The sequence below is a fragment of the Euprymna scolopes genome, chromosome 16 (assembly GCF_053919585.1).
Source record: "Euprymna scolopes isolate OS-2025 chromosome 16, ASM5391958v1, whole genome shotgun sequence".
NCBI lineage: Eukaryota > Metazoa > Mollusca > Cephalopoda > Sepiida > Sepiolidae > Euprymna > Euprymna scolopes.
Genome location: NC_136497.1, coordinates 38,606,022 through 38,620,611, shown reverse-complemented (window position 1 = coordinate 38,620,611; position 14,590 = coordinate 38,606,022).

The following is a 14,590-nucleotide window of genomic DNA, read 5'->3' as shown; positions in this document are numbered from 1 at the left end:
AACCCATGACTCATTGAGTGATTGCTTATGTAAAACAATTACGGATTTTGCCGTGTTGCGGGTCACAATTCCAGCACAATATCATCAATATAATTTTTTTTTCTACTGGATATTTCGTTAAAAGTTTTTCGTCAAATACTGTCGTAGGTTAATGACAGAGTCTTAGACGACCCAACGGAGTTGGTAGCTTATAAAAATATACGAACCAGTGGCGTAGCAAGGGAGTGGGGGTGGCGGTCCGCCCCGGAAGGCACGTGCTAGGGAGGCGGCATTTGAGTGTGTAAAAATAGAAAATAGAACCAATAAATAAAAATTAATAAAAATAAATAAAAGCTAAGAAAAATTTGCAATTTATACAAAAATGTTAAGATTGTAAAAACATCGGAACTTTTAGAGGTGCCAGAATCGGAAAAACATGCCCCCATTTTCCGATTCCAAAATCGATTATTTTAAAATTTTAAATTAATTTCTAATTATTGATACTCATGGGAAATATTTATTGTTTTTAAAATCATCACTAAAACTAAAATGACAATAACATCAAAATATGATGCAATTTGTTTTTACTTGTAAAACAAAAAAAATGCATTAATTCTCTAGGTAACCTTTCAAAGAAAGCAGCTGATTTACATGTTCCGAAAAATGGTGAGTAAGTAAACAAAATATTTTTGTCAAGAAAAATACTTGCAAACATAATAATTAAATGATGCAACGGACAATTGGACACTGGAAAATTAGCAATAAAAATCGACTGAAAGCATATATTTTGATCGTTCTATCGGGGGATATAATTTTAAATAGGAACTAAGCGCTACACCTCAAATACAATTTAAGTGGCTTTCTATTCGATAGTTTAAATACTACCGAATTCCTTTCAACTTTTGAACAGTCACGGAGTAATCATTTTTTTTAATAGCTGACGTATTTGTGAATAAACCGAAATGTATTATGATGAAGTAAATCTGGTAATATGATTTTCATTTATTACTTTTTTGTCAATATAATAATTGTAGGAGATGATACATAAAAGTATCCTTAGAATCCGGACCTAATTTAGAAAAATTGAATTATTTGTTTCAATCAAAAGTAAATGTTTAAAAATATATATATATATCTGTGAAAGATCTTGAATTCTATTTAAAACTATATCCTCTTCAAAGAAGGTTCTTAAAATCTATCTTCAATTAGCATTTATTTTATAGATGCTTAATTTTCATACCTTGCAAAATTAGTTATCCAATGTCTAATATTCCTAAATACAATTAAAATATAAAAGGTATGTTTTAATGTTTTTGCTTCATTTAAATTTTTCTGTTTTTGTTTTGTTTTAAATGGTTAGTGGGGTTTGTTCAGGGTCTTTTGTCCGATGTGCTTTTGTCTGGTCCCTAAGCTAGTATTGGCAAAGTTAAAAGTGTGCTTACAAAAACAGACATTTGATAATTCACAAGTCTTAGCCTCAGATAAATTAAACGGTAAAAAAATTAATGAATTAAAAACTTTCCCATCTATATACGAAATGTGTTGTTTTATTTCTTTTTGATTTCGGTTTATATGTCTGTATTTGTTCAGATGAATTAGGCATGAACAGGATTAGTGGATTCAAAACTTTTTCAACCTGTACGCAACAACATAAGCTGGCTTATCTCTTCTTTGATTTCAGTTTATGTGTCTACTAAAACGAAATTTCTGAATAAGAGAAGATGTATTTGGATGGCAATATAAAGCAATAAAATCTCAGGTTACTAATAGAAATTATTTTTGGTAAATAATATTTTTGATTTCATTCGGCAATTTAGTTTTCAGGTTTCCCATAGGCTAAAATGACGCAAAAAAAAACCCACTGAATATATATATATATATATATATATATATATATATATATATATATATATATATATATATATAAATGAAAGTGTGTTTTTACACCTATATTAAAGACATTCAAAATGTGTTTCATGGATTAAAAATTAATTAGTGACGTATTTTTTTATTTTATGTTTGAACTTTTATTTTAATGTAATGCGAAAGTTCGAATTGTGTCCTTTGTAAAAGTTAAATACATTCTTTTACTAAGTAGAAGAGTTACTTATCTTTGGTAACAGTTATTCGTTTTGGATTTTTTTTCTTCCTTTTTTTGCTTTTTTAGATATTCTGAAAAATCAGCAACCAGGTGAGAAGAAATAAACAAAACAAATAAATTTAAGAATTTAGAGTGGGGATCATTTTCATATGTAAATTTAATATTCGAGCTACTCTAGCGTTTTAGAGCGGTTAAGCACAAGGTAATTTTCTTGAAATATTTTTGTTGATTTTTCTATGGAAAAGTTTTTTTTCTAGACGTTGAATTTTTTACAACAACCCTCCAATAATTAAAATTATTTTCAAAATTGAAAACGTCAGGGGTTGCTATACAAATTGTATAATAAAATATATATAAAAAAAGTTTTACCATTTGATTTTTTATTCTACATGAACCTTAACTTTTGTGAGGAGTGGGGGAGTTTGTCGTTAAAAAGCATATTTCTTTTTTCTTAAAAAATATTATTGAGAAATCTTAACTAAAGTTGAACGCAAGATGGCGGCTGTGAACGAATGTAAAAAATCGAAAGGAACGCACATCTTAGCGAAACGAAATTAGCGAGTTGGCAGTACCGTATAGGAAGAAAAAAGCAACAACAATAACAAATAATAATAAGCGTGTCTAAATTTTTAACTAATCTGTACTGAGTGTGTTAATAATTAAACGAAATAACAAGAAATGTTTTTTAATAGACTGTTGTTTCACATAACATTTTAATAAACAAAGGATACCGTAAAAATTGAATTTCATTGTCCTCTCTCTGTATGATTACTGAAACAAAACAATGAATGAAAAAAAAAAACTGTTTATTTTTTATTTTTTCAAAAGTAAAAAAAATCTGCACTGAAATGTGGATAAGCATGGAGAAACAAATGGATAGTGAAGGATTAACTGATGCAGCGCTGGAATTTGATACTGCGTTGAGACGCTGTCTGTTCTAGACAGTTTGACCGAACAAATATCAACAAATTCACAATCTTGCAAGTAAATACGCTTTTCTTACACCGTTAAATATGCTTGATGATAATTATGATTGTCAGCTTCGTGAAGTTGATGAAGATATAGAAAAAAGAAATTTTTTGCCAAATGGAAGAAGTTACAGAATTTCGTGAAAGCTTTAGTAAATGGACCTCTTGAACGTTTGAACTCCCTACAGAGATACGACCTTGTTGATTCTGTCCCTTATATTGTGATCATACTGTGCATTTTCCTTACCCGAGCTATTAGCGTTGCTAGCTGTGAGCGCTTTTTCTCGAAACTGAAACTTATAAAGAACTACCTTCGATAGACAATAAGCCCGACAAGGCTGATAGACTTGGAAATCCTCTCCATAGAAAAATGAAATAGCCGATGGAGTGAATTTTGATTAAGTTATTAATAACTTTGCCGAAAAAAGCGCGAAAAGTATGTTTGTAAATTTTCAAACGACTTCCAAAAAATAAATTTATATCATTATTTGTAATTTATAAATAAAATTATTTAAAATTTAAATAAATTATTTTTAAAGGTGTTGCAACATTATAAACAACAACAAAAAGTAAATAAAATGATTTGATCATTTCATAACATTTTCAGGTTTTCAAATGTTCTCATTTAAATTTATTTTAAAAAATGTTTTCTAAAATGTGTGGCTCTCCATTTCTTAAATTTCGCGCTTAAACCGATCGATTAAACACACGGATTTCAAAGAGTATCGATACAAGACGTCTTTTCTTTTCGGGAGGTTCGAGCTCTTAATAACAGCATTATAAAGAAAAAGAAAAGAAAACTTAACTGGACTATTCTCTCTTTGATAAAGTTATTTTTTGCGAAAAATTGGACTTGAACAGCAATAAAAAAGTAAATGATTTTATTATTTCATACCTTTTTCAGGTTTTCGAATGTTCTCATTTAAATTCATAAAAAATATTTTCTAAAATGTGTGACTCTCCATTTCTTAAATTTCGCGCCTCAACCCAGCGATTACACATCCGGATTTCAAAGAGCACCGATACAAACTTTTTTTTCTTCGGGAGGCTCGACCTCTTAATAACAACATTCTGAAGAAAAAAGAAAATAAAACTATATCGGACTATTCTCTCCTTGATAAAGCTATGTTTTTGGCGAAATTACGGACTTTAAGAAGAACAACGAAAGCAAATAAAAATGATTTTATTTTCAGGTTTTCAAATGCTCTCATTTAAATTTATTATTATATTTCTTTGTGTAACCAATTTATTATTTAACCGAACGATTACACACGATTTTTATAATTTGAATTATACATATTAGTTTTGAAAACTATTTGGATTTCGTTGCGTATTTAGTCTTTATTTATTTATTTACGCAGCCAGTTAATTTAAATTAAATATTTTTCAATAATTTGAATAATACGTTTTTTAAAATTTTCTTTGACAACGACTGTATATGTATAGGAGTACTGTATTAATATGAAAGGCTGGGACTAATAGCAGCAGTTTAAAATTAGACCCTTCATTGTAGTTGCATGAAAATAAATGTTTTTCAGCCAAAACAAAGTACACGGCTCAACGAATGTTTCATTAAAGTATTACTCCCAAAATGAATTAGACTATATGCGGTAGTAAGGTAATCTTATTTATAAATGGAAATTCGTGTGCATAATCCGTTGAATATTTATAATATTGATGTATATTTTGATGAAAAAAACTATACTTAATTTAAAGTATCTGTTCATATTATTGTCTTATCACCGGGTTTATTTAACAGTCAAATGATTCTGACCTCGCAAAATTCTCTCAACGTATTTTTGCAGCTACTACTTTAAGATTTACTTTTATTATATAACAAAGTATTTTTACTTTTCCCCTCTTTCCATAGTTTCAAGAGGACAATAACTGAACATTCCTAAAGAAATCTTGATTATTCACGACTGAAAATATTTTCTAAAGTTCATCACACGGAAGTATGCCTACATGTTATCTCCGTTTTAAAATTACTACAATAATCCCGATCAAACTGAAACTAACAACACGTATTTACACACAAACTGTAGCGAAAAAAATTTCCTCCTTTTCCACACAGTCCTACCAATATTCTCACGTCATTAGTAGAAATTACTTTACTGGTATCACTATCAACCCAGCACAGCTTTTTCTTGGAAGAATGGGTGTCCAAAACTGAGATAAATAGATTTATTTAGACCTTCGCATTTCATTACACAATGACACCGCCACAACATACAAGCAATCAAAGCATTATACAGAATATTATTGCGTATTTCATTTAGACCATTAAAAACTCTTTAATTTCTAGAAACATAAAATTGCAATAACGAAACATTACTTCATTCAATTGTGATTCCTGGACTTTTAGTCAGAGAATTACGGAATTCCAGAATTGACCAAAATTTACTCATCACATTTTAGATAACTGACACAATATTATTGTTATATACACTAACCATATTAAACAAGCATTTCAAAATGAATACAAATATTACCATATTACAAGCATATTCATTTACAAACGCTCATATTTAATAGAACTAACCATAATGGTGGTAAGACGCATTTATGACTACTGACCAACGGCTCGTCTTAATGCGTATGCTCTAACATGTTCTAAAATTCAGTCAATTTGGAAATCTGTTGCCAGTTCTCGATAACAGTGTGAAAAATTTTATTAAGAATATTTTCTCGAATATGAAAAAACCATGTCTTTTGATTTATTCAATACCTGCTTATTAGCATTTCTATGTCGGCTTTTTAGTTTTTCGCCTATAAATACATAAAGCTATTACGTCGTTACTAAAATAATTTTAGCCTTTCACCTAATGCTCCACCACAGGAAAACACTATTTTTAAACAGAACAGAGACATCATACCATATCACCAAATGAACACTTTTTCACTCATCTAAATACATCCTTATATACATATTTTAATATGAACATTTTTATTTCACCTTAAGTTAATATTAATGACTTTGCTTTGTTTATAAACAGGTTGTTACTTTCGTTTTCATATGAATAGATATTAAACATATGACCGTTCTCTGACTCAGAGAAGATAAGAGAATTCTAAAATTATCATACAATTCAGAAAAATAAATTGATTTTTAATAATTAATAAAATTAAACTCTAATTCTTCTATTAACTTTTGTTATTCTTTTCAAAATATGTTTCTTTGCATCGACAACCTAATAGACCATTATACCATTCTAAGGCAGTTACACTGTGCGATTCATTGAGGTGTATATTCATAAGCGATTATATGTGGATTTATGACATTGCCACAAGTACTTAAAGCTAGCAATAAGAAAATCTGGTTAACCCTTCTACACAATCAGAATAATAAAAAACGGAGTAGCATTTAACGGTAAACTCATATACGAGACGGAATTCTCAAACAATTCTATAATTATTGTGCTGTTGAGGATTAGGGCTTTCGTTTTTATTTTTATTTCAGTCAAGTTTTGCAGCCAATCACATAAAGAAAGATAAATTTCATTCATGGGGAAATGGGGCATAAATAGAGAGAAGTAATCTTCAAATTTACCAGCATTTTTCTATTTAGTGTTCTAATATTCAATCTAAAAATATTTTTGAATTTGCTATCAGTTTTCAATAAAACTCGGTAAAATTCTCCCCTCCCATGTTTTTTTCAAAATTCAGACTATTTCGAAAATACTTACATTTGACTATTAATACATTTTAAAACATACTTTCTCCAACATTAAAAAACGGCATGTCTTATGATTTATTCAACGCATGATCATCACATTAACATTTCCATGTCGGGCTTTCAATTATCCACCTATATTTTATAGTTTTTTTCTACGACTCTCTTTTATTATCATGACAAGTGCTCGTCTGAGCTTAAACTCATGGTCTCCCTTGCCAAACTGTCATGATCTAGCTACAACGACCATTAAAAGTTTCCCCATTCTCTATGTATGCCTGAATCTAAAGGCACATTCCATGAACAAAGTTTCTTTCCTAGAATTGCCCGTCTGTGGAATTCTATTTCGCCGGCCTGCTTTCCAGCTGACTACAACATAATTGTCTTCAAGTCCAATGTAAAACAGTTCTTGTAGAGCCGCTCTCCTTAAATAATCCAATTTAACCACGAACTATTAATACGATGTGTACTGTACATTAATTACCCTTTATCCTCGAGTGGACTTCGGGGCTTGATAAGTGGTGACGCCCATGGAAAAAATAACTTCTAAACCTAAGTTGCATTAACTTATTAATGAATTAATTTTTTTTTACATTTACTTAAAATAAAATGAAAAAAAAAGATGTTTGACATCACAAAATCAATGTTTGTCTTGAAACTTACCGATACGAAACTTTTTCATAAGTTTCGCACTTTTATATATTTTGTAACTAATTATATTTTTCCTAAACTTTCCCTTACAGAGCACTAAACGAAGTGTTACAGTTAGATAAGTCTGGAACTCTAATGCCTACAATAATACACAATTACAAATGAGCCTTCTAAAGAAAAAGTTCTGAAATAATATGATTAATATTTAGCTATACATTTTTAACCAGTGAATTATAATGTTTCACGGAATCTTTTGACTTAAGCTTCTTTCTGGTACAACGCCGGGACACGGCCAATTAATTTACACAGCAGGTGTATCATATCTTTTATAACTGTAACATAAGAAGGAACCAAGTAACTATGCGCCTGAAAGCCGAAAGGTCATGACCTGTCTATACATACTCATCCAGCCCGTACCACTGCACCGATCATGGCCAAACTTGACATAATTATGGGCTCCAACCTTAGGATGGTGTACACTATTTTCATAGTCAAGTTCAAAGTTTAAGGTCATATTTGGCGCGGCTCTCTATAAACTCCTCATCTAGGGATTCTGCAAACTAAGTTTGAGTTCTTACAACATCTAATTACTGCAATGGTGCCCGCGAAGTGTGTACGCGAGCGTACAACGGGAAGCGCGGGTATATTTGCTAGCATATATATATATATATATATATATATATATATATATATATGTATATATATAGTATTATTTAAGAAAAAAAAACGGAGTGCTCAGTTACGTTTGTAAAAGCATAATTTATTACATCTGACTATTCGTAGCAAAATACTTCGTCATACCGCAACTCTTCTTTGTAGTTGTATTTTCAAGAGATATTAATTCAGTTTCGATTAGGCCAAACGAAATATAATAATGTTCTTATGAAGTAGTTTTATTGAGGTTCGTATATAATTTATAAACAGAACACGTAATTAAGTAATAATTTAGACACGATTAACAATGAACAACGTGTATTACAAATGTTCTATACGTATATATCCTATTAAAAAAAAATTATTAAGATCGCTACTTTTTGTGGAATAATCTTGCTTTAATGTCAAGATGTATTACACTCTCACCTTGTCGATTAGATGTTTTTCCTTTCTCGCCGATTCAACACGATCATCCATGACAGCGATAATGATTATAATAAAATAGTTAATCTCATGTAATACCTTTCTTCCCAGGAGCGACCAATCGTGTTTTTTTCTTTCTGGGCGGATAAATAAGCTCTCTACTCCCGACCTTTTGTTAAAGGAGCACTTCTATTATAGATTCTTGGCGTAGGACCACCCTGCGGCTATAAACTCTTACCTCTCCTGTTTGTTTTAAAAATTTTCTTTCCCTTTTTATGGATTGATTGACAGCATTAAAGAAAGGAATGAACAAAACACCAGTCACAAGAGATGTTATACGGACACGTCCTTACCCTGGGGCACAAGAAGAGTAGAAGGGATCTAAATACGTCGTTAGATTTTTCAAGCTTATTCGCTGTTTAAAGAAGATATTTCTTCTCGCCCTCTTTCTCTCTTTCTTTATCGCTTTCTACCTCAGTTCCTCTTTTTCCTTGACATGATTAATCTCACTCAACTGCCACAGCAGCCAGATATACGACAATTATTGCTTGTGATAATGTGTAATTAGAGGCTGCGTCATTTATTTTGTTTTTTCTTCTTTGCTTTTATTATGTTTTAAAGTAGTCTGCCCATGTGTGTGTGGCGAGGGCAAGTGCGTTTTCTTGTGACCTTCGCCAAGATTAAAGCCGCACTCGCGTTCACGACGCTTGTACAAACGCGCACGCACAAAACCGTTAAATCCGTCATGTGAGCAAAGAAACTTAAACCATAGCTGAATATACAGATTATTGCGGATTAACATACGGACAAATCACACACACACACACACACACACACACACACACACACACACACACACACACACACACACACACACACACACACACACATACACACACACGCACACGCACACACACGCATATATATATGTATATATATAATTCATCTGTAGCTTAACACTTGTCAGTGGTGTTCGAATCCCGCTAATATATCCCTATACAATTCTTTGTCGATGATGAGTTATAAATCGCACTCTAGGACGTTTATATCGAAACATCATACTTGATTAATACTTATGTGATCATGCCGATGTCTGATTAAAAATTAAATGGTGTTATTCAATATTCTTCAACTTAAATTCTAATTGTTAGAAAATATTCAGTTGTTATTCTTTTCAAATTTCTATCAATTCAATTTTTTGAAATCGAAAATATGATTTTTTTTGTTGCATTCATCACCGTAAAAATAGCTTTAATTTACACTCCTGGTATTTCATCGAAATATATTTGTGTCTTTATAATTTCTAGTTGGAGATGAGTAAAAGTTAATTGAATGCTTAAAACATTAGTAAATAAAGCTTAACGTGTCATTGTTATTTTTTTTTAATATTCTTATTTACAATCAGTTTTTAATATTAATATATATATATATATATATATATATATATATATATATATATATATATATATATATATATATATATACTAGCAAAAGTACCCGTTCGTTGACTGGGTTCAACAACAGCCTACAGAAAATGGACTCCGATTTATGAAAGTATGATAGGTTATGAAAAGGAAGGGTTATAAATTTGGGTTAAATTTGGGGGTATCAAAACCAAAGCAAAATATGATGAAAGTGAAAATAAAATAGATAAACCTTATAATTTATTATACCATACCTGTTTACACTGAAACACTTATCACAATATTCTGTGACATATTTCCATTCTCTGGAGGTCAGGTGCGAACGAACACCCCAAAATTTTATTATACCATATTTCTTCAAACTGAAACATAATTATCAGAGTATACTTACGCAGATAGATATGAAAAATCTTTATTAAAGTTTGTACCTATTTCCATTCTATGGAGGCCAGGTGCGAACGCAGACCCCACAATTTTATTATACCATCCCTATTTAAGTTAAAACATATTTATCAAAGTATTCTTATGTACATCTATATCAAAAACACTTGTAAACGTTTGTTTTTTATTTTCAAAATTTTTTATTTCCATACTTTTAATGAACCACCGTTCTGCCAGATCAAACATACCCATTCCTGTGTCTCGATACATCTAGCATTATATGCAATCAGTTTTTTTAAAAATAGTCAACCATATAGGAGCCTATTTGTGACAAGACACACACACACAGACATTCAGCTTTATATTATAGATATACATACATGGTGACCCCCCCCCAAAAAAAAACGGGCCCCAACTCTGATTAGGCCCCGTTTCTTAGTGTATTGTCCGAATGAAATGAAACTTTGGTCATAACTAGTTTATTATATTCAAAACATCTCATAAGGACACTAGGGTCTTTGGTCTTTTTTTCTCCGTTCTACAGCATATGTTCTAGATGGCCTCCATTTAGCTTTTGTTTTTTTGGGGGGTCACCCTGTATATATTGTTTTATTTAAACGATAATACGACTAAGTAGCGTTTTCGCCAAGAATATCAGGTTTACTTTAAAAATCGCCCATAGACGTGAACATCGACGTAAACTAATAATGTATTTTTTAAAACAGTAATCTACAGACGTGCATGTTTCGAGGTCTTACGTCTGCCTTACTTGACTGTCCCTCTCTAAGAATCGAACCCAAGACCATATGTATTACAATCCGACGTGCTATATGTTATGCTACGAAGTCCTCGATAATTTTAGTGTTTATTTTCATCATTTCTTGTTAAATTTTTAAAACGATAATATGGTTAAATAGCGTCTTCTGATGGAAGATTTTATTATTAAAAAAAATCGCCTATATTTGATTGGAACATAAACAAATAATATTTTTATTAGCGGGACCCGTGGAATTTAGATAGGGTACTCATTCCTGTATAAAACATTCATGTTGGCATTCTGTAGATGTTCAGCGTAAATGGAGACTTTTTCATATTATTGTAGCTCTTTTGTTAAAACTGCAAAATTATTTATCTAAGCCCGGCGTAGCCCGGTCGTAAAGTACGATTAAATATGATATTTTAATTCTTACAGATTTCGTATATATTATTATAGAGTTGATGGTCTATCGATTTTTACATATCATAAAGTTGCGATTTCTAAAATTAAAAATATATCCACATGACTTGTGTACATCAGCTTGAATCTATACCGAAACCAAATCTTATGAATATATATATATATATATATATATATATATATATATATATATATATATATATATATATATATATATATATATATAACTTAAGTTCCTTCAACTATTATCAAAACCAAAATCAATACTTATGAAGCATTCTGGATAAAATTATTTATAAAACATAGATTACTGGAGTACCATCAGCTATAATCTAAACCGAAACCACAACTTATGAATAATTTTTGGTAAAATTATTCATTACTAAATATGAAAGTCCATAAGAATTAAACGACAGTCACTCGGATATAAGCGTGACACACAAAATAAATAACACACGCTATTGTATCAATATACAGATTATTACTTTTTTAAAGCAGTACATGCATGTTTCGATGTCTTACCTCTCCGCAGCGTTGCTTGATTGTCTCTTTCTAGGAATCGAACAGCAGACCCTATGTAGTACAGTCCGGCGGATTATTCGTTACGCTACGAAATCCTACGCTACTTAACCGTATATGTGTGTATGTGTGTGTGTGTGCATCAGTTTTTATTTTCTTCACAGTAGTTGTATTTTTGTAGGCACCGCCAAAAATGGCCGCAAAATCAAGTTGTTGTTGTTTTTTAAAACTAAATTACATTTATTAAAATTCATTATTTCTGAGTAACTTTTTTTTTCCAGAAAGAGAAAACCCTGAATTTTATCATATAGAAAACAGAATAATGTAAAACTTTTTCTACTATTTTTAATTCAATTTTAAATGTTAAATTTTCCCAAAAAGTTAACAATTGACATTTTTTCTCTTGCACAAAAACGTACTTAAATATTAAAAAAAAAAGGGGTTTTTGAAATAATTAATTTATTTATTTATTGTCTAACTAAGGTTTAGGATGATTTTCTAAGAGAATATGCAAAAATATTATAATATAAGTACCTGAATTTCAAATAATTCCACTTATTCATATAGGTAACCAGATATTTCGCGTCGACGTAGAGTTCAGATTGACTCTGTTTACGTTTTCGTTTGATAAGAAGAAAACTATGGAAGCCCAAACAGGCCAAAAAAACTTATTTTTCAGTGACGAAAATTTCAATGTATTATTAAGCTGAGGCTGGCCAGTACCAGATGGGTGACCATTTGTATGAGTTTGGTTTTTAATGTGTATGTGTGTGGGGGCCAGGCCCCCCAAAATGGGGGGGGGGCAATTTAAAGCAGAATAAAAAAAATTATTTCAGCGCGTTTGGTCCACCGTAGTCGAAAGGCGGCAAACGTTTTCAAACGGGATCGAAAAAAATGATGCTATTTTTAACACAAAGGGCACAATATTTATCGAATTTTTTTTTGTATCAATTATTCAAAGCATGCCCTGTTTAATAATGGTCATGCATTATTCGGCTCGCTAAAAAAAAAATTGTTAATTTATTTATCAAAAGTTTTAAAATGGCTTTTTTCGTATAAATATTAAAAAAATTTTTTTTTTGTTTGCTTAACTTAAATTAATTATTTTACTTAACATATTCACCGAATTTCACACTTCAAAACTCAAAAGCGGGATAATTAAACACAATCGAAGTTCTGATATTCAGACGTCAAAATAAGGTATGCAAACAATTTTTTTTTTTAATCTATAATTCTGTCCCTTACAACAACACAATATGTTTTGTTCAGTTTCAGATGATTATTTTAAGCGTATTTGTTCCCACTTCAAAACAAGGGGGGTTTTGTAAGCAAAAAAAAATATATAAAAATATCGTTTATGAAAAATAAGTACACTGTTATAAAGTTCATTCTTCTCCTAATAATCGCTGAAAATTTCGTATTGATCGGATAATTACCTGATTTTTGGTAGATTTTTAAAAAGACGGTCCGTCAAAAAGTACTGACCTGCCCCCCCCCCAGTTTTGGCGATGCCTATATTTTTGTATTACCACCATGCGCTTGTGAAGCCAGATTTGCACTATAAAGCAAACGCGTGAATAGCACCCGGCTTCTCCACGAGGAAGATCCAAACATTTATAAACCGATTAAAATCAGCACCAGCGAAACGAAGTAAAAAAAGGGTATATCCTAAAAATGCGTTTGAGATTACTTTATCACATTCTTAAGATGATTTCATATAATACAAACTGCCCCCACTTTTATTTTTGGGACCAACTAGGACCACATTCTAGCATAGGAAAGGTTATTATGTTTATTAATTTTATATTCCTTAATAGCATTGTTTAGAGTTAGTTCACTTGCATTTACCATTATTACATGAATGAATAAACAGATAGCATTTAAGAAGAAACGGAAATCTGGAATACCTTGCGAAACAAACATAGTTTTAGAAAAGTGAGAAATATTAAAGAAAACCTAAAACTAAATAGAAGTCATCCAATTTAAACTAATCAATTTGAATCCTAAAAACTTCAAATACCTTAGCAGCACCTTTCAAAATGAGCAAGAAACATATATATATAAAAGAAAGTAAATCTGATTCGGTCTACACTTGAAAATTAGCAACCGACAGTTGCATGGTGGTTGTTTAGTTGTTTTTGTTTTACGGAATATAAACCCTTTTCAGGTTATTTAATGCCGAATCCAGTGATTTGAAGAACACTTTTTTAATAGAGTATATTTATTTATTTATTTCTTTTAAGTCGGTTTCTATTGAACTCATAGTTGGAACCCTAACAGGTACTACCAGTCCGGGTCAGAGTTGACCTGGGAGCAATGGCAATTAAAGGGTGGCTCCACACTCCCCAAAGCCCGCAAACTGGGGACACCCCATCGGATATAGTTTAAGGTCATCATATCCAGGACCACAGTTGCATGGAAAACAGTAAATGAAGATGCCGAGAGAAAATGCTTTGCAAAACTGAAATTTAAAGATTCAACCGAGAAGGAAAATATTACACTCAAGTAAAATTACGTCAATTCTTATCTGGGAGAAATACCATTGCTCAATATTCAATACGTAAACTGGGAACTTTATCATAGACTACCTCGAAACAATCCTACAGGAAGTATAAAATGGTACATTAGCTGAATTGAACG